We start from the raw sequence: 20,811 nt of genomic DNA, 5'->3' as shown, positions 1-20,811 counted from the left end.
CAAAGCTCAATCCGTTTGTAGTTTGTGATGTTTGCACAAGTGTAAAAATGTCCTGGTGAGCGTCATGTCAGAATGTTTGTTCCGGGCTAATGTTGGTATAAATGGTGAGCTACGTTTCAAATTTCAAAGCTCTATCAATCCGTTTGATTGGTTTTCAAAAGGACTCATTTTGTCATCAAATTCAGTTATCCGCACTTCCAGTGTTAGATCAGTTAATGTAGCCATTTTGGTGAGCACGCCGTTTGCATCCTGTCCGTCGGGTGATCGAATTGAGAATTCAAATATTTTATATGTACTTAAAGGTACCTATGTTCCAAATTTTAGGGCCTACGGAGGTCGTTTGGTATTTTTAAGAAAGGCATCATGTGTTGCCAGAACATTGACTTCATCAGGTCCGCAGTGTCGACAAAGCCAGTTGGCCGTTTTCGGAAATTAATATCTCTTCGCTTGGGACTCATCTTGAGAAACTGTTTGGTAGATATCATCCTTGTATATCAGAGTACATGCTTGTCAGATGGCGAGCTCCAGAAAGGTGATTTGATAGGTTTCAAAATTACGTCTTCGCGATTAAATGCAAAAATTGTGGCGTAATTGCCTGAAAGTTGCAAAATGCAATTTTATGATCCGAAAATGATGTCGATCATTTCCAAAGGTATGTTTGAGGTCCGTGAAGCATTCCAGGGGTCAGTAGCTTGAAAACAAATTTTTTTTTTAGTCAGACCCACTTTGGGGCCCGACTCGGCTCATGCTCGCGGATTGTTTTTGTTGCCGACCTTGTTTAATAAAAGATTTCAGAATATCTAAATGGTTGTTCATTGGTAAATGAAGTGTCTAGGGTAGTCTTTCCAGAGGATTTTAAATTTTTCAAAAGGAGAAAAGGCTATTTGATCCTCAAGATGAGGTCCTTCAGAGGCAGAACATTTTGTGTTATTATATCATGCATGGATCTGTGGGTTTTGCTATGGGTGCTTTGTCAAGGTTTGTTCTTATTAAATTGTGGAATATTTGTATTCCTTCTTCATGTCCTTTATGCTATATTTATAAGGCTCCTTGGCATAAAGACTTCCATGTCACTTCCTGGATGGCTGGAGAGGGCTCTCTAAAGAGCTTGCTTATGCATGTGGCATTTTCTGCCTGGTAAAAGAATTGTTGGAAGTATGCAAACAAATTCAGATGCTGTCCAAAAATCATATGGAACCAATCTGGCTGAATAGAGAATTCATGAAAACACATACAATTCAGATCCTCCCTGGTGTGGCATGTAGCTGGTAAAAGGGGTTTTAAAAAACAAAAAATGAAACTTCCAGCCAATAGCAATTTCAAACGGCAGGCATAAGGCCCACAATAATTTTATTTTGTCTTCATTGCTGTGGTGTGAAAAGGGCATTAAACTGCAAAAAGAAAATGTTAGTGTCCCCCCCTGCTGCATGGAAGTGGCAACAATAAAGAACAACCATTGCAGTAGAAAATCCATTTACCAAAAAACAGGAATTCCATGATTTGTTAAACAATAAACTGGAGCACAAGTCACATAAATATCCTAACAATGTTAGATGTAATTCATTCCAAAATCATCCACCCAGCATTTCATACAAATAACTCAGCAATGTAAGGTTTAGATTCATTCCAGAGATATCCGAACTTGTTATATAAAACCAACTGCTAAAGATGGCTGCTAAATAAGCAACGCCTGTAATCAGAGACGTGTCTAGGTGCATTTGCCTCCACAACGAAACTCCAAATGGCTAAATGCAGCTTCTGTGAATGTAAATGTGCATGGGATTAATGGAGATGCAAGTTAAAATAAAGTCTCTGTTAGCTGATAATAGCAACAGCAAGCAACCAAAACAAAGGAAATTTCCTCCCCTACGTGGAAAATGAAGGAGGAATCTCAGAAGATTTTAATCAAATGCAAAAAAAAAAGCCATTAAAGTTGCAGGCAAGGCTCCAAAACGCAGCTACAGGCAAAATAGCATTATCCCACATGCACTGGGAAGTAGTTCTTTTTAATATTTATATGCAAAAACGCACAGTAGTATAATGTCTAAGCCTTAAAGGCTTTTGACAGATGGTGCTTGAGGGCGCCCAAGGTGGGCCCATGCATGAGCACGCTTCTCAAGGCGATGGAGAAGTTGACTGGATGAAGACCAAGTGGACCCCACGTGGGCACGCTTCCCAAGGCAAAGAGACAAAATTTTGCAGACGAAGGCTGGGTTAACGAGCGAGCAAGTTCGAGAGAGATCAACGGCTCGCGCTATTTCGCGAAGGAAGATGCACGAAGTTTAAACCTCACGAAATAGCGAAAGTGAACGAGAGCCGTCCACGTGGCAGTGAGGTGGCACCCAGTAGCGATGATGTGGCATACAAGCAAGCAGCCCATTGGTGGTGATGTGGCCGACAAGTGGCAAAAGGTGAGGTGTCATCTCAGGTGGCACCCAGTAAACCCCATCAGCCAATCAGACCCCGCCACGTGGCAAGACGTCAGAGCACATTTGGAGATGAAAAATTTAAAATTAAAATTGTTTATTATATAGTTTAGACTATATTAATAAATGAAAAATTTAAATGTTTGAGCACATTGGGGAATTAATTCGCCCAGGACTCAATTTTTGGCCAAGGTATAAAGTGTTATATATTTTCAGAAAGCTCTTGGAGTGAGGAATCTGATTATGTGGTTAATTTTGACAAATGCGAGATATTTTGGAAGCAGTATCCATGAGAACAAATTTCAGTTAGAGGAGAGACACTTGGCAATTTTCAGTTGTGGATTTGTTTTTCTTCCCTCCTCTTTTTATTCCCCATTCTTCTCAGTTGTAAGGGTTCCAGAATTCTGTGAGGAAGTGCTCCAGTTTTCATGGCTTCCATTTTCTGAAATTCTTGACCCAAACTTGTAAAGTTCTATGGATCCATTCAGGGTATAGAGGCTACATTGCAGGATGACAGATTGTTTTCTAGTTGCAAGTCTTACTTGTGTTAGGCATGAGAAAATTTCCCATGATATTGTCTCTGTGATATGTTTTTTCATTATTATGAATTCAATTCTCAAGGAGGATGAAATTTGTCATCTCAAGGAGATTGTGTGACTGTTGTAGGTATCCTTCAAGGAAGGTTTTAAATTCTATAGTCAGTCATAAATGATGAAATATATTTCCAGATCTGATAAAATTGTGAATGAATCAAATAGTGCATTAATATAAGGTATTGATGCGTGAATATCTTGTTTAAGGAAAATAAGCTTGCATCTATGATTCATATTTGTAGTTATGTCTGTGACTCTGTTGCCCAATGAACAAGGCACTGGTCTTGCAAGTTTGGGGATGTTTTCAGATATACATTTTAAAAGATAAATCTATTTTCCCTTCATGTTTAGGGGTGTTTGTGTTCCATTCTTTCCAAGCTTTGTTTCATCCTATTGTTTATACAGATCTATCCAATCTGTAATGTTTCCTAACTTGTTGAGTTTGTGAAATGATCTATCTGCTTAATGTTGATGCAGTTACGTGTTTGTAATTATTGTATTTAGTGCATCAAGAGGGTGTCCCCCCCTAGGTCTAGCATAACCTGAAGTGTAGGAGGATCAATTAGGATTCTATGTTATGTTGTCCAAGCCCTGATGTGTTTTGTAAACTGAAATTGGCCATTTCATAGAAAGATTTGCAGGTGCTCTTGGGTTATCACTTTTGGTGAACAACAAAAATGGCGACTCTGCTGGGGAATAAATGGATTTAAATGCTTGATTGATATGGTTAGAGGTTGAATGTGTTCCTAGTCCTATCAATTTCATATCCAGCCAGTCTGTCCATGGTGTATGCACAGAGTGTAAATTGGTTTCATGGTGAAGAAAATGCTCCTTGTTCTGGATCTGCAGAGTGATATGTGTTACATGTCATATTCTATGAAGGAGTAATAGTGAATGCATGGTTGAAAGTTGTGAGAAGTTCTTTCAGTTGTATGAGAATTTTCCCCAATTCCTTATTTGGGTGGCAACTCTGTGGTTCATACCAGTATTGAACAACCTGGAAGAGTGTTTGTTGCAGCGAGATCGAAGGAGTAAAGAGAATTAAATTTGTGATTGAATGGTTCTACTATTCAAAATATCCTCTGTGCAAGAGGTGGCGACTTTGATGATAAAAGACCGTGCTAAAGTGTGAAGTAAATCTCCAGATCTACAAGAGTTTAAAGCTGTAGATCTCCAGGTATTTTTAGAGGTTTCAAATGCAAAGATCTTTGTTCTGAAAATTAGAATGTGTAATGTCGTTTTCCCATTTAGTGAACAACACTAGTCTAGAGGGAAAGAGAGAATCTCAAAATTGATTTGCATATCTATGCTACTAAAATATTCAGTGTATGTTATTCTCTGTAGTATGCAAATGTGGAAGAACTTTATGTCAAGCAGTGTTATGAATAGATCAGTATAAGGATACTTGCTTGAAGTTTTCTATCCAAGATTTTATAATCATTTATGGAAGTAAGAAAAATGAATAGTGAAGTTTTTCAACCTTGTGTATTTCCACATAGAGCCATGCCTGGTGAAGTGTCACAACCGTATAATAGGAGAAGTTTCCTCATGAACCATTATGCTGCTCTAAATTTCAAAGATATTTCGGGCTACCCAAATCCCATACCCACATAAATTAGAAAGTATTTGCCCATATTCAGTGGGAAGAAATCAGAATCAACATGTCAACATGTTAAAAGACTTTCAGATTTGATAGGAGAGTTTGAAATTTGCCAAGAAGATGTATGCATGAAATTGTTTATTCAGTCATTGAAAGAAGATGCAAGAGATTGGTTTTCTTTTTTGCCAGTGAATTCTATTACCTCATAGGAAGAATTGGTTTCAGATTTCATGGATCAATTTGATGAGAAGGTGAGTGATTCCGACTTGCTGAAAGAATTCACCCATATACAAATCAGGGATGATGAATTGGTACCAACATTCAATATCCAATTTTCACAAGCTTTGTCCAAAATTTCTAGAAAGTATAAACTTGATGATAAAGTATGTCTGGATGTTTATATGAGTGCATTTGATGAGAAGATGGGTTTCCTATTGAGAAACAAAGAACCCAAAACCTTGTATGAAGCCTTTAACACAGCTAGGGATATAGAAAATAACTTGAAGTTTGGAATCTCGAAGAGATTCGTGTCTGCTATTGTTTCATACCAAAGCACCTTCAATGGTGAAATACCATGTGAAGCTCAACCAATCATTCCTTGTCTAGGTGCATCAAGCTCTTCAGTTCCGAATGGTTTTGTTGATGCATATGTTTCAGATTTGAATGAGAGTCAAGAACCTCTGCTGTTAAAGTCGGTTGCCTCTCACAGTAATGATGGAATGATTAGTGGGAAGTGTTGTGAAAATGCTGATACAGAGATAGATATATACAAGGGATATGTACCATTTGATTTGTATGCCGGTTATACTGATTATGTGGCTACTAACTATCAAGCGAATCATGCATCTCTTCAAGATAATATTAATGAAAATAATGATGGTGATGACCATCAATCTTTACATGCTGTTGATGTATTTGATGTTGAAATACCAAATACAGAGGGATTACTAAGTGTTGCTGTTTGTGCAAGTGAAAATGTGCCATATGATGAAAATCAGAATTGTTTAGTGCAAACAATAGCTCCTCTTTTAAACATTGATGATGTCAATTGTGTTGAGGATGAAGTAAATGTTTTTTCAAATTTCATTTCAGACTTCATTTCTTATAATCATGTTGATAATCTTTCTTTTTTGAAAGATATGCACAATGCTAATTCAGAAAATTGTAATGGTACACATGATTGCGATGAAGATATAGCACACATGGATGGACAGAAGTTTACGGAATCTCACATGGAACAAAAGGGTGCAATGCAAGTCCAGAATATTGCAGAACTTAAGAAAGCTCTTGAAGTTGTGGACAAGAAGGTTCAAATGTTGGAGAACCTTCGAGCTGTTGACGAAAACCTTCTACAATATAGTGAAGAGAATTCTTTGGAAAAGGACTGTGAATTGAATGTTTGTACCTTTAATGAACATGCTAACCTAACAGATGGTTTTATAACAGGAAATTTTAGTGAACAGGCTGAAAACTCATCTGATGAAGTAAATGGCAGCGATGTTCATGTTCATTCTTTAGCTGATGACGAGTGTTCAATTGGTGAAGAAGATCAGTTGTGGAAAGATAAGTTTGATTATCTTGATTTTCAGAATGATGGTCATAGAATAAAATCTCATGAATATGAAACATGGAACACTGAGGATTGTTCCAGCCAAGTTTCATTTTCTTCTTTGTCTGATGAAGATGATTATGAGGATCGAATGGATGGTGTCTTTAGCAATTTTACTAATGCTCTATTCAATGCTGATATAGATACGAACCAACCACTTCAGTGTCATAACGTTCATAAAGGGATTGTCCATTTGGTTTCTAACCCTTTGTATGAAGAAATAACTGATCAGCCAGATGTTGTAAATGATGAACCAGTCCATAATACTGATGGAATTCCAAACAACAATAGCATGGGTTGTGAAAATTTATTTCATGATGAAGGTAAGAGGCATGGATTATGTGATGACCATTTAAAACCACAAATGAAAGTGTTTCAGGTGGATGTAAGCCTAAAAGAGAAAGAGTTAGTTGAGAATTTTCTTCAGCTGGAGGTATGCATTCTTTTCCATGAATGGGATGTTGAGAATGCAGAGGTTTTCAGTTTGATAAGCAAGGATAGTATGAGGTGTGATCAGCATAGTGAAGTATCACATCTGGATGGTAATGTTCATGTTCCTTGTTTGCATTAGTTGGTTAGTAGTGTCCCTCATTCTATTGATTTAAATGATAATAAGGTATGTGCTGATAGGAACTACAATGTTGAAAATGAGTGTTTTATTTTTCAAGTTCAGCATGATGATGTCCTTGCAAATGATAGATTTGAGTGGGACAGTGAAAGGTATGTCAGCTTGTGGGAATGCCTCTATGGTGATTTGTCTCATGATTTTACTTGTGTTGAAATAGTGTGTGATCACAAAGTTCAAAATTAGATAAATGGCATGCACACCAGTTGTTTCAACAGTATTATGGTAAGGTTTGATTATAATGATTATGCTCAGTTGTTACTGGAAGGTGCCTTTGTGTGGATCATGATATCAAGAGATGAAAATCAGATTTTTGATAGAGGCAAATGTTTGTAAGTGGAGCAGTTATAATCAGTTGTGAGTTGTTTGTATATTTTGTATAGTTGCTTTGATTCGGTTGTGTGGTTTTCAATAAAGTGCCCTGCTGTTTGGGTAGAATAAGGAAGCCCTGTTTTGAGAAGAGAAGAATTGAGAGAAGAATGATTCGTTTTTGGGTGGTCTGCTTAACCATAGATATCTGGATTCTTGTGTTGATCTTGCAATCAAACATCCCCAGTCAGAGCCACTGTTGGGAGTATTTAAAACTGAGTCAAGTTTATAGGCCCATTTCAAAATTTTGCCCTGCATTTCCAAATGATTAAAATAAGTCAGTTTGAATGGCCTAGTTAGCAAGGGGGTAAAATGGAGCCAGTTGATTTTCAGAGGGTAAGGCTCGGGATTCATGTCCCACACCTTTCATTTGGCCTATTTAGTGATGTGCAACTTTCAGAATTCATTTTGGATAAGTTTATGAGGTACCCATTTTGAGGGGTGAGCTGGAAGTGCATTTTAGGCACAAATGCAAAATTTATGGAGTAGCCTTCTTTGAGCGATTACATCTTTTGCCCTGTTGATCATCATGAAAAAATTCAAAATGGATTTAATTTTATGCATTAATGTGAGTCACCCTGCAAAATTTCAGGTCTTGACGAATCCATTTGCTCAGTTTTCCAAACCGAATCCGTTTGCAGTTTGTGTGTTTTGGCAAGTCCCTGTTTCGACAGCTAGTCGAAACTCTGTTTTGCACAATTGTAAAAATTGCCTCAGTAAGAATCATGCCAAAGTGTTTCTTCCAGGTTGATGTCAGTATAAATGGTGAGCTACGTTTCAAATTTCAAGTCCTTATGAATCCGTTTGCTCAGTTTTCAAAGCTCAATCCGTTTGTAGTTTGTGATGTTTGCACAAGTGTAAAAATGTCCTGGTGAGCGTCATGTCAGAATGTTTGTTCCAGGCTAATGTTGGTATAAATGGTGAGCTACGTTTCAAATTTCAAAGCTCTATCAATCCGTTTGATCGGTTTTCAAAAGGACTCATTTTGTCATCAAATTCAATTATCCCCACTTCCAATGTTAGATAAGTTAATGTAGCCATTTTGGTGAGCATGCCGTTTGCATCCTGTCAGTCGAGTGATTGAATTAAGAATTCAAATATTTAATATGTACTTAAAGGTACCTATGTTCCGAATTTGAGGGCCTATGGAGGTCGTTTGGTATTTTTAAGAAAGACATCATGTGTTGCTAGAACGTTGACTTCATCAGGTCCGCAGTGTCGACAAAGCCAGTTTGCCATTTTCGGAAATTAATATCTCTTCGCTTAGGACTCATCTTGAGAAACCGTTTGGTAGATATCATCCTTGTATATCAGAGTACATGCCTGTCAGATGGTGAGCTCCAGAAAGGTGTTTTGATAGGTTTGAAAATTACGTCTTCGCGATTAAATGCGAAAATTGTGGCGTAATTGCCTGAAAGTTTCAAAATGCAATTTTATGATCCGAAAATGATGTTGATCATTTCCAAAGGTATGTTTGAGGTCCGTGAAGCATTCCAATGGTCAGTAGCTTGAAAACAAAAATTTTTTTTAGTCAGACCCACTTTGGGGCCCGACTCCGCTCATGCTCGCGGATTGTTTTTGTTGCCGACCTTGTTTAATAAAAGATTTCAGAATATCTAAATGGTTGTTCATTGGTAAATGAAGTGTCTAGGGTAGTCTTTCCAGAGGATTTTAAATTTTTCAAAAGGAGAAAAGGCTATTTGATCCTCAAGATGAGGTCCTTCAGAGGCAGAACATTTTGTGTTATTATATCATGCATGGATCTGTGGGTTTTGCTATGGGTGCTCTGTCAAGGTTTGTTCTTATTAAATTGTGGAATATTTGTATTCCTTCTTCATGTCCTTTATGCTATGTTTATAAGGCTCCTTGGCATAAAGACTTCCATGTCACTTCCTGGATGGCTGGAGAGGGCTCTCTAAAGAGCTTGCTTATGCATGTGGCATTTTCTGCCTGGTAAAAGAATTGTTGGAAGTATGCAAACAAATTCAGATGCTGTCCAAAAATCATATGGAACCAATCTGGCTGAATAGAGAATTCATGAAAACACATACAATTCAGATCCTCCCTGGTGTGGCATGTAGCTGGTAAAAGGGGTTTTAAAAAACAAAAAATGAAAATTCCAGCCAATAGCAATTTCAAATGGCAGGCATAAGGCCCACAATAATTTTATTTTGTCTTCATTGCTGTGGTGTGAAAAGGGCATTAAACTGTAGAAAGAAAATGTTAGTGTCCCCCCCTACTGCATGGAAGTGGCAACAATAAAGAACAACCATTGCAGTAGAAAATCCATTTACCAAAAAACAGGAATTCTATGATTTGTTAAACAATAAACTGGAGCACAAGTCACATAAATATCCTAACAATGTTGGATGTAATTCATTCCAAAATCATCCACCCAGCATTTCATACAAATAACTCAGCAATGTAAGGTTTAGATTCATTCTAGAGATATCCGAACTTGTTAAATAAAACCAACTGCTAAAGATGGCTGCTAAATAAGCAACGCCTGTAATCAGAGACGTGTCTAGGTGCATCTGCCTCCACAACGAAACTCAAAATGGCTAAATGCAGCTTCTGTGAATGTAAATGTGCATGGGATTAATGGAGATGCAAGTTAAAATAAAGTCTCTGTTAGCTGATAATAGCAACAAGCAGCAACCAAAACAAAGGAAATTTCCTCCCCTACGTGGAAAATGAAGGAGGAATCTCAGAAGATTTTAATCAAATGCAAAAAAAAAAAGCCATTAAAGTTGCAGGCAAGGCTCCAAAACGCAGCTATAGGCAAAATAGCATTATCCCACATGCACTGGGAAGTAGTTCTTTTTAATGTTTATATGCAAAAACGCACAGTAGTATAATGTCTAAGCCTTAAAGGCTTTTGATGGATGGTGCTTGAGGGCGCCCAAGGTGGGCCCAAGTGTGAGCATGCTTCTCGAGGCGATGGAGGAGTTGACTGGACGAAGACCAAGTGGACCCCATGCGGGCACGCTTCCCGAGGCAAAGAGGCAAAATTTTGCAGACGAAGGCCGGGTTAATGAGCGAGCAAGTTTGAGAGAGATCAACGGCTCACACTATTTCGCGAAGGAAGATGCACGAAGTTTAAACCCCACGAAATAGCGAAAGTGAACGAGAGCCGTCCACGTGGCAGTGAGGTGGCACCTAGTAGCAATGACGTGGCATACAAGCAAGCAACCCATTGGTGGTGACGTGGCCGACAAGTGGCAAAAGGTGTCGTGTCATTCCAGGTGGCACCTAGTAAACCCCATCAGCCAATCAGACCCTGCCACGTGGCAAGACGTCAGAGCACATTTGGAGATGAAAAATTTAAAATTAAAATTGTTTATTATATAGTTTAGACTATATTAATAAATGAAAAATTTAAATGTTTGAGCACATTGGGGAATTAATTTGCCCAGGATTCAATTTTTGGCCAAGGTATAAAGTGTTATATATTTTCGGAAAGCTCTCGGAGTGAGGAATCTGATTATGTGGTTAATTTTGACAAATGTGAGATATTTTGGAAGAAGTATCCATGAGAACAAATTTCACTTAGAGGAGAGACACTTGGCAATTTTCAGTTGTGGATTTGTTTTTCTTCCCTCCTCTTTTTATTCCCCATTCTTCTCAGTTGTAAGGGTTCCAGAATTCTGTGAGGAAGTGCTCCAGTTTTCATGGCTTCCATTTTCTGAAATTCTTGACCTAAACTTGTGAAGTTCTATGGATCTATTTAGGGTATAGAGGCTACATTGCAGGATGACAGATTGTTTTCTAGTTGCAGGTCTTACTTGTGTCAGGCATGAGTAAATTTCCCATGATATTGTCTCTGTGATATGTTTTTTCATTATTATGAATTCAATCCTCAAGGAGGATGAAATTTGTCATCTCAAGGAGATTGTGTGACTATTGTAGGTATCCTTTAAGGAAGGTTTTAAATTATATAGTTAGTCATAAATGATGAAATATATTTCCAGATCTGATAAAATTGTGAATGAATCAAATAGTGCATTAATATAAGGTATTGATGCGTGAATATCTTGTTTAAGGAAAATAAGCTTGCATCTATGATTCATATTTGTAGTTATGTCTGTGACTATGTTGCCCAATGAACAAGGCACTGGTCTTGCAAGTTTGGGGATGTTTTCAGATATACATTTTAAAAGATAAATCTATTTTCCCTTCATGTTTAGGGGTGTTTGTGTTCCATTCTTTCCAAGCTTTGTTTCATCCTATTGTTTATACAGATCTAGCCAATCTGTAATTTTTCCTAACCTGTTGAGCCTGTGAAATGATCTATCTGCTTAATGTTGATGCAGTTACGTGTTTGTAATTGTTGTATTTAGTGCATCAAGAGGGTGTCCCCCCTAGGTCTAGCAGAACCTGAAGTGCAGGAGGGTCAATTAGGATCCTATGTTATGTTGTCCAAGCCCTGATGTGTTTTGTAGACTGAAATTGGCCATTTCATAGAAAGATTTGTAGGTGTTCTTGGGTTATCACTTTTGGTGAACAACAAGGTGTCCTTTTTGTAGTAGGCTGACATAATGGTTTGCTGGGTTTTCCTTTGAATTTGAGTTTACGAAAGATCTCTTTTTCAAAGCCTAGGCCTGTGTTACCTTTGGGCTTTAATTCCGGCAGCAGAGGTTCATGTCGTCCTTGTTTGGAATATCCCAAAGAACTCTGACCATCATACCCCATTCTTTGCATAATGAGGAGACCTTTACCATACTGATCCGTAGGAAGCTTAACTTGTGTTATATCAGTGGTGATGGGATCTTTATAGATCCATTCCGCTAGGTGCTCATCTTGGGTTTCTTCCTCTTGACTCTTTCCAAGGATGAAAGGTGTTAAAGCACATGCTGGCATGATCAATGGTTGTTGGAGTAACTGCTGTGGTTTACCATGTGTTCTAGGAGAAGTGGGCATTTGTCCTACACAAGAGAGTTGACTTAAGTTGTATTGCCCCAGACCTTCCTCTGCTATCTTCATCTTAAGCTTTTCTTTCTTGGGTATAGTGGTGTTTGAACTGGTAAGAGAGGCGGGATTTATATATGATGTGGAAGAAATGGCTTCTCTATTATTAGGAATAGTAATCTTTGGTTGATGGCTAATATTATGACAGTATGCAAAGGGATTTGCATCGCCCAGGATTGTGATCTCTGCACCGTTATGTGGGAACTTGATACATTGATGGTAGGTAGATGGAACGGCTTGCATGGCATGTATCCAAGGTCTTCCTAACAATAGATTATATGGCAGAGGAAGGTCCAGAACTTGACAGATGATGTGCTTTACTATAGGGCCCACTCGGATTGGTAGTACCACAGCTCCTTTGGATGAACACTCTGCATCATCATAGGCTTTGATTGTGATCTTCTTACGAGGATCCACTGATTCTACCGCATATCCCAATGCTGTGACCAACTGTAGTGTACAAATATTTAGGCCTACTCCATTATCGATCAAGACTTGCTTGATCCTATGTTGGTTAATAAATCCTTTGATGTGGAGTGAGGCGTTATGAGGTTGCTGGAAGGAAGAGTTGTCACTTTCAAAAAAAGTGAGACAAGGTGATGACTTTAGACTTCCAACCATGGCTTGAAATTGGTCGGTATTCAGATTTGCAGGGATTGACGCCTCTTGGAGTGCTTGATCCAAGATAGTTTTATGAGAGGGTGATAGGCGCAGTAGCTCTAAAATGGATATAAGCACAGGCGTTTTATCTAATTGTTCCACAAGATTGTACTGCTTTGGGATGGAGGTGGTGCCTTGTGGAGCTGCCTTTATGGTAACCTTACCGCGACGTGTAACAACATTGCAATTTGAGTTGGGATTTTTGAATGTTATGGTTGCAACTTGTTCACTGGCATCATACAGATGATTGACAATGTAATTATATGCAGCCTGCGTGTAATCTGTGGTATCAGTGCCTCGCCTGGAAGTGGAAGGACCCCTTTGATCTTGTGATGGAAGTGGATTTTTGAACATCAGATGATCATTATTTGTTATTTTTGGGTCATGTCCTTCAATTTCAATTTCTCCTCAGTCAATAAGATCCTGAATAAGATCTTTTAATCAGTGACAATTACTTGTCTTGTGCCTTCTTCCTTGATGGAATTCACAGTGTTCAGTATCTCTCCACCATGCCGGTTTGACCTGAGGCTCATAGTTTGATAGTTTAGGTAGAGTGACCAAATTTTGAGAAATGAGTTGTCGCAATACCGTTTCAATGGGTTCCCCTAAGGGAGTGTATGTGCGTTTTTGTTTTGGCTAACGAGGTCTAGGTTCATCATGAGATGTGATGCGACCTTGATTGGAAGGAACATTTGTGTTATTCTGAGGTGGAGGATTTTGTCCTGCAAACTGAACCACAGGTTGTGCATTTTGGATAGTCTGGGCATCCACAACCCCATCATTGACGATATTCTTGTTTTTATTCCAGAAGTTCGGTTTATCGCTATTGAAGCGTGGGCGAGGACCATCCTTTGGTTCATTAAAGATTTTGATGAGTCCTTTCTTGATGAGTGCCCTTTCACATTTCAAACCCTTGGTGATCATATCTTTAAAAGAGTCTGTGTCTTTGACATCTAGGTGAAATTCCATTTCTTCATTTAAGTTGGAAATGAATATTTCCACTAGTTCTCGTCCAGGCAACTGAAGAGAACGTCTGCTAGACATTTGGCGCCATCGTTGTAGGAATACTGGGAATATTTCACTTGGTTTTTGTTTAGTGTTGCACATGTCAGCCATGGTGATGTCGCGTTCAATGTTATGAGAGTAATGAGCTAGGAACTTCTAGATGAGTTCCTCAAATGTTCTAATGCCACCTAATAGTTAGGAAAACCATGATGTGGTTGTTCCTCCCAAGCTTTGGGGAAAAAGGCGCATTAGGTAGGTGTCTTCATATGCTACTTTGAGACAAGTAGAATGAAATTCTCTGACATGATCACAGGGATCTCCCTTTCCTCTATATTTTTCAAATTTGGGTGTTTCGAATCCTCAGGGAAAGGGTGGCATATAAAGATTCCTATCAAAAGGATAGGGATAGATGTCATTGAGTGAGAATTGGTTAGTCTTGACACCACTATGAAGTTGTTGGGCGAGATTCTCGACTTGTTGCTGCAACATCTCCATTTTGGTTGGAGGAGGAGGTGGTAGGTTACCTCGAGGAATGTTATATCTGATGGGATCTCTACCTCTTTCCTCTTCATGGCAACTTTCTCTTTTTTATGCTTGTCTCAATTGGGCAAGATCAAAGTCAGAGGGGAGTTTGGCTCCTTCTTGAGCGAGCTTTAAAAAGTGAGCATCCGCATTGCTCCTAAGTATTTCATCAAATAGTCTGTTAAAGAGAGGGTTATGTTGAGCCCTTTCTATTGTTGCAGGAGTAGGAGTACTTGGATTTTCATCATTCGCATTTCCTCCAAGTGCTTCTTGAAATTCATTGAGATTTTCCTCTTCTTCTTCTTCTTCTATTTCTATTTCTCGTAGCCTTGATTGTGATCGGGTTTGAGCCATTTTGTTTACAAGCTTTTGTTGAAGTTGTCTGAAAATGATGATGAGTTTTTGATGAAATGAGAGATTGATGATAGGTGAATTGTGTTGCATGTATATCTCTAACACTTTTTAAGGTAGATGTAACCGAAATTCCTTCTTTGAATTGCTTGCTTGTTTGATAAGATTTTGATGTGATAAGGTGTAGAGAAATCTGAGATGTGTTACAGATTTGAACTACCTAGTAATGAGAGGATTCAATCATGAACTAGTTTTAACCTGCGTAGATGTGTCTCTTAGGATGAGCTTATCCTAGATGTAGAAACAATCTAAAAGTGATGTGAGGTGTTTGATTCAAGCAATATCGAAAAAGAGAACTTAGGACAAAAACCTCTTAATGTTTTGAGAGTTTTGGAATGAATTGATGATGAAGTGATGATGTATGAATAAGATGATGGATGAAATGGATGAAAAATGTTTTCAACTTCAATAGAAACTTTGTGTTACAAATGGGAAAAACTCTACCTCTTCCCTTTCGAGTGTTGGTGGTATTTCTCGAGCTGTGTTGTATGTGATATAGATGTTTGGGAAGAAGTTGGGATTAATCTTTCCTCCTTGGTTTTTGTGATAACTCAGAGCTCTATATTGCATAAAAGCTCGGTGGTTCAATGATTCTGAATCAAATTCGTTTGTTTTGCCTTGAAGGTAGAGACGCATGTGATGCAGAAAGACTCTATGTGAGACAAAGATTTGTCTATTTATATAGAAGAATTTCCTCCTTTTGATCAAAGCCTTTGAGCTTAATGGTCTTCTTTTCAAGTTGATATTCTGATGACTCTTCTTCTTTTGCAGGATGTGAAGAATGGTCATAAAATTTGTCTCTTTGTTGTTTGCACTTTGTTTTTGATGTGTTTGGTTGTTTTGAGAACGTTCGGTTGGATGAATACTTTTGTTTTGAAAGTGATTTTTGATTTTTCTTTGACAAGAAAACAAAGCAAACACACAAACACAAGATTGTAGCCTCAAAGGCACAAATGAGTATGGGTCTAGATCAACCCAATCCTTGGACTTTTAGATGACCCTTCCTTTAGATGTATTTTAAGGTGTATTTCCAAAGTCTGAAGTCGGCTCAATTTGCACTTGGTCTTTAAAACGAACACACTTCAAACACTTTTTATCCCTAAGGTCAAATGGCCAATTGTGATAAATTTAGCCCACATCTTGATATTTCTTCGACTTTGGTACTACATACCTTATGAATCCCGCTGTGGCAGGTAAGGATGTGATATACTAAGTCTTGCACGAGCATAACAAATAGATGATCCCTATGATGGGGGAGTCACCACTTTCATCAAGCCACAAGTGACTTTTCAAAAATCTATGTTTGTACTCAAGGAAATATGTATGGTGAGTATCTTGGGAGCAAAACCATCTATGCTCTTGCACCTAATTATATCACAAATATTCTCAATCAATACAACAGGTGGGATACTACTTAAAGGTGTTTAGTCATGTTTGATGTTTTTGGACATAAGTTCATTCTGCAGTGACTCACTTAAGAGCCTTGTAACTGGTGGTGGGGCCCATTTGTCCTTTCGGCTAGTTACACTGTAGGAACAACTATACCCAAGGCTACAGTTTTTGCTCTCACCTAATTTCTATAGCGGCTCGAAGGATTTACCGCACGAGGTCATTCCCAAGAGTGATGTGTCTCTTGGCAGGCCTCTCTTAAAAAGATAAAATTTTTGAGTGTTACTAACACTTTTCTCTTGCACCTAGGACCATGAAAGCCAAGGGAGAGGATAGTGTGTGTTAGAGGTAGGACCACTCGACCGACTTTTTGCACAAGTGTGCCAAGCATGAAAGGGACTTGTTCTTTTTAATCCACCATTGCAATGGATCTAACTATTTGGAGATGTTGCTCCAATAGCCATGGTGTTCTTTTTAACTTCAAAGGCAATGTGTTTTGTAAACTAGAATTTGGAAATCCTGGTCAACTTAATGAAAAACATGTTTGCTTGAAGTAAAATTTGTTCTTGAGCTTAAATGGAAATGGCTTGTTCTGTTTAGATTGCCCAAAACAAAATGTGGATTGTAAATTTCTTTAAGTTGATGCAAGAAAATAAATTTTTGTTTTGTTGATTTTAAGCACCAAAACGAAGTTTGTTTTCTAACTTGCAAAAAATAAAGTTTGTTTTGTTCAATTCTTAAAGCACCAAAGACAAGTGACCCTAACTAGAAAGCACAAAAATTTTCTTTGTTTCAAGTTTTAATGCACCAAAAGAAAATTTGTGATTTTTAATGGCGAGTTTTAACCTGCACAAACAATAAATTGTTAGTAAAATCTATGTCCAAGGGGGGGGCTTCCACAAGCCTAAGATTTTCAATTTTTCGGTTACAAGGTGAGTTTTACAATAGTCTGTTACAATAGCGCTAGTCAGCATTTTAAACAAAAGTGCTATTTAACTCAAAAGCACTAAAAGAATGGGAGAGACAGAGAGGCAAAAGTGCTGAAAGATTATCAATAGTGCCAGCAGAATAACCAACACGCTAAAATAGTGACAAAAGCATTGAAACTTGGACAATAGCGCTATTGTAAGAACAATAGCGTTAAAAGACTAAGTGTCGGTAGCGCTAGAACGTGTTCAATAGCCCTAAAGCGCAACCTGTGTGACATTTTCAACATTCAGACATGTTAGTTTGCTAAAAAAATAATATTTTTGGTGTTTCGATTCACGTCGGGTTCACCAAATGATGCCCTACAAAATGGACAAGGTTAGCAAATGATAACAAACACAAAACACAAGAAACCGTTAGTGTTAGTCAATCAAAAACTAATCTAAAAAGGCATATCAAGAGAGACACTAAAAACATGAAAGTATATTTAACTAAAGAAGCAAATAGGATAGGCATCTCCAAATACCTCCTAACATGCTCTTAGCTTCTTCTCCCTTGTTCCTCTCCTCTCCAAGTTCCAAAATAGTGTAGCTCTCAGCAGCTTTTTGCACTATGGATGCTTATGGAGGATTGAGATTGTAGTATTATGCTCCAAATGTGAAATGAAAAGCTAATACTATGCTATTTGATGCTAAAATGATTTATTTTAACCAAAATGACAATACATGAGTTTGCTATGCTAAATGCTCTCTAAAAATGCCTATAGCTTAAATGCATACAAGTTTTGAGTTTGTAATAGTAGAAACTCCTTTATTTTCAATAAAATAGTAGGTTTTCCTTTTGCAATACTTCTTCTATTGTGTTGTTGAATGGATGATTTCGACCAATTTATGTTATTTTTCTTCAAGATCTTTTAATTCATCTCATTTAGTCAACATCTAGTGTAGGGAGATACATGGTAGTTGCAGGTTTTAGATTATGTTAATTGGTTTTGATAGCTTGAAGTTGTGAAAACCTATTGTTTTCCTTCAAGCAAGCGTTAAAGTTAGCCCTTTCTAGGAAATATTTATGCATCCACATGTTTTGTTCAATTGTGAGATTTTCATAGCTATTTGTTAAAGTTTTTGTGAGATAGGCAGTTGTAGGACTCAAAAAGAATATTTGGTGCATCACCTCCTAGGATATGTTTCAATTTACGTTATCCTTCTATCCTTTTACCCATCAAAAGAATTTGCAGGAGATTCATCAGACAGGAAGCCAACTTGATCTCCAGAGGTCAATTTTTACCATAGGCATACCCACAAGCCTGAAAGTATTCCCATGTTTCATAGGATTATTGGGTTTCATACTTAGCCATCATAGGTGCAATCCTTCATAACAAAAGTTTTTGACATGCCTGATAGGACATATTTGAGCTATTATAGCTAAAAAAATGATCCATTTTTGCTGTTGTTTTGGTATTGACAATAGTATTACAACTTTTTAAGGTTATTTTTTCTAAGTACCCGACAACTCTATTTTCTAGTTTTTATGTGCAGATCAGGATTTAACAACATTTGATTAAATATAAAACTATACAGAGCGAGGATCTGATTGAGCATATTGAGCTACCACCATCACAAATGAGGTCAAGGACAATGAAAAAGATAGAAAAAACAACAAATTCAGTAGTTGAATTTTCAGCAGATTCATAAATTGAAGATTTTCCTGGGATCCCAAATTCTAATTTTTTGTCTAATTATTATCTTTCATCTAGTTCTCAACCTAATTTTACCATCAGTACAAATACCCTTTTTGCAATAGCTTCAGCTCAGCCACTCATTACCTAGAATCCACCATTTAATCCACCAATAAACCCACCAGTAGTTCCAATGGCCATACCAAGAGCGCATGCTTTTGTACCATTTAATGGAGGCAGCCCATTAAATTTGACCCAGCATGATCCCATACTAGGAGCAGCTTTGAAAAATCTGCCTATCTTCACTAGTGAAGATCACATCACAACTATTGAATGTTGGAATCCAAGAACACTGGGAGGGGTGGGGGGTGAATCAATGTTGTGCTAGTATAATCAATTTAAACCTTATTAATAGTACAATTCGGTAACTGGTAAAAATGAAAGAATATAACACCAAATAGAAATGAAGCAACCACAAGACCATACATCATAACAAAAAGACTTATACATGCAAAACCTCGAAGAGAAAACACCATGGTGGGATTGGAGACCCACAATATCTATCCACTGGCCAAATAAATAAATATTCGAATAGGGGACTGCACATGCAGGAAGACCAACAACCTAGAGCACACTGCTCACTACAAAAGGAGCCTCACTTACTACAAACATCACATATGGAGTTACAAACAAAATTTTGAACTGTGAGAGTGCATCTGCTATGCTGGATGAGTTCTAGTTAAAGCATAATTTGTACCAGTTTACACTGTGTCCTTCCTTTGCTTCCTAAACCTCTAAACCAATATCCAAGACTGACTACAAAATATCATTCACATTCTGTCGATCAAGATCGCTCGCACAATATCATATCGCTATTTCCCATTACCTTCATTTTCATTATCATAATAACTTAACCGGACTAACTTAAATAACTTTCCAAACACAAACATAAATGCCTTGTGTCGGCTTACAATGATATTATAATTTATTTACATGTTGGTCTAAATAAAAATAAATTCATTAAACTTCAAGACCGATGCCTTGTGTTGGCATTATGTGAACCGGTATGTGGACAAAATGACATTGTATGTTGTCATTGATGTCAATATGATGAAGAGGTGTGAACTGGCATATGTGAGAACTGGAATAACACTGTGAACCGACATTTGTGCCAAATTGAAGTGGTGTGCTTGATGAACCGACATATGGAAGTATTGTATGAGTACCGGTTGGTAGTATCAACTTTAGGGTTTCTGGTTGATGTGCTTCAAGCCTGTGTGGCTCAACTAATGATATTGTGTGATGAGTTAGCATTGTAAAGAAGAACAAATCATGTTGCCATGCAAGCTTGTGTGCATGAAGGATTTTTCATGAGGGAGATTGTTCCTATCTACCTCAGGAATGCGCGAAGTCTGTAAAATGGTGATAACATGTGATGGGTTATCAACCACCATAAAATCGGTGGAAATGGACGATGGAGAATGTCTTGAGTTTGGATCAAGATCTACTGCATTTATTGCAATGTGCTCAACGGTTAGGATTGAACCGTTTGAATTCCTTAACCTAACATGTTTAGGGTTTAGGGTTTATGCTACCGACCTATTTGTTTTCCTATAAGGTTGATGTTGTGTCTCTTTCTGAGGTTGATGGCAGAAGTTGTGTGTGTATCCAAGAGAAGGGATACGTGATTCTTGCCAGACCAAAATGAGAGAAGTGATACCTGTAGAGTGTAAGTGCAGAAAGTGAAGAGGAGCTTAAGCGGATCTACATTGGCATTGAGTGCTATTTCCAGATCATTGTAATACCTGTTGATCTCTAACCACCTCAACAGTTGGAAAATCCCTTAATAAGGTAGCCTTAACTGGCTTGCTGAAAATCCTTTAACAGGTTAACTAATAGCTACTGAGTTCAAAATCCTTTAGCTATTGAGTTCTTGAAATCCTCTAACAAGGTAACCTTTAACAGGGTTTAACCCTTAACTAGGTATTGTAGCCATCCCTTAACTGGGTGATCTCTAATAGGATTGGTT

This window comes from Cryptomeria japonica, chromosome 4, assembly GCF_030272615.1.
Source record: "Cryptomeria japonica chromosome 4, Sugi_1.0, whole genome shotgun sequence".
NCBI lineage: Eukaryota > Viridiplantae > Streptophyta > Pinopsida > Cupressales > Cupressaceae > Cryptomeria > Cryptomeria japonica.
Note: the sequence above shows the minus strand (reverse complement) of the source record.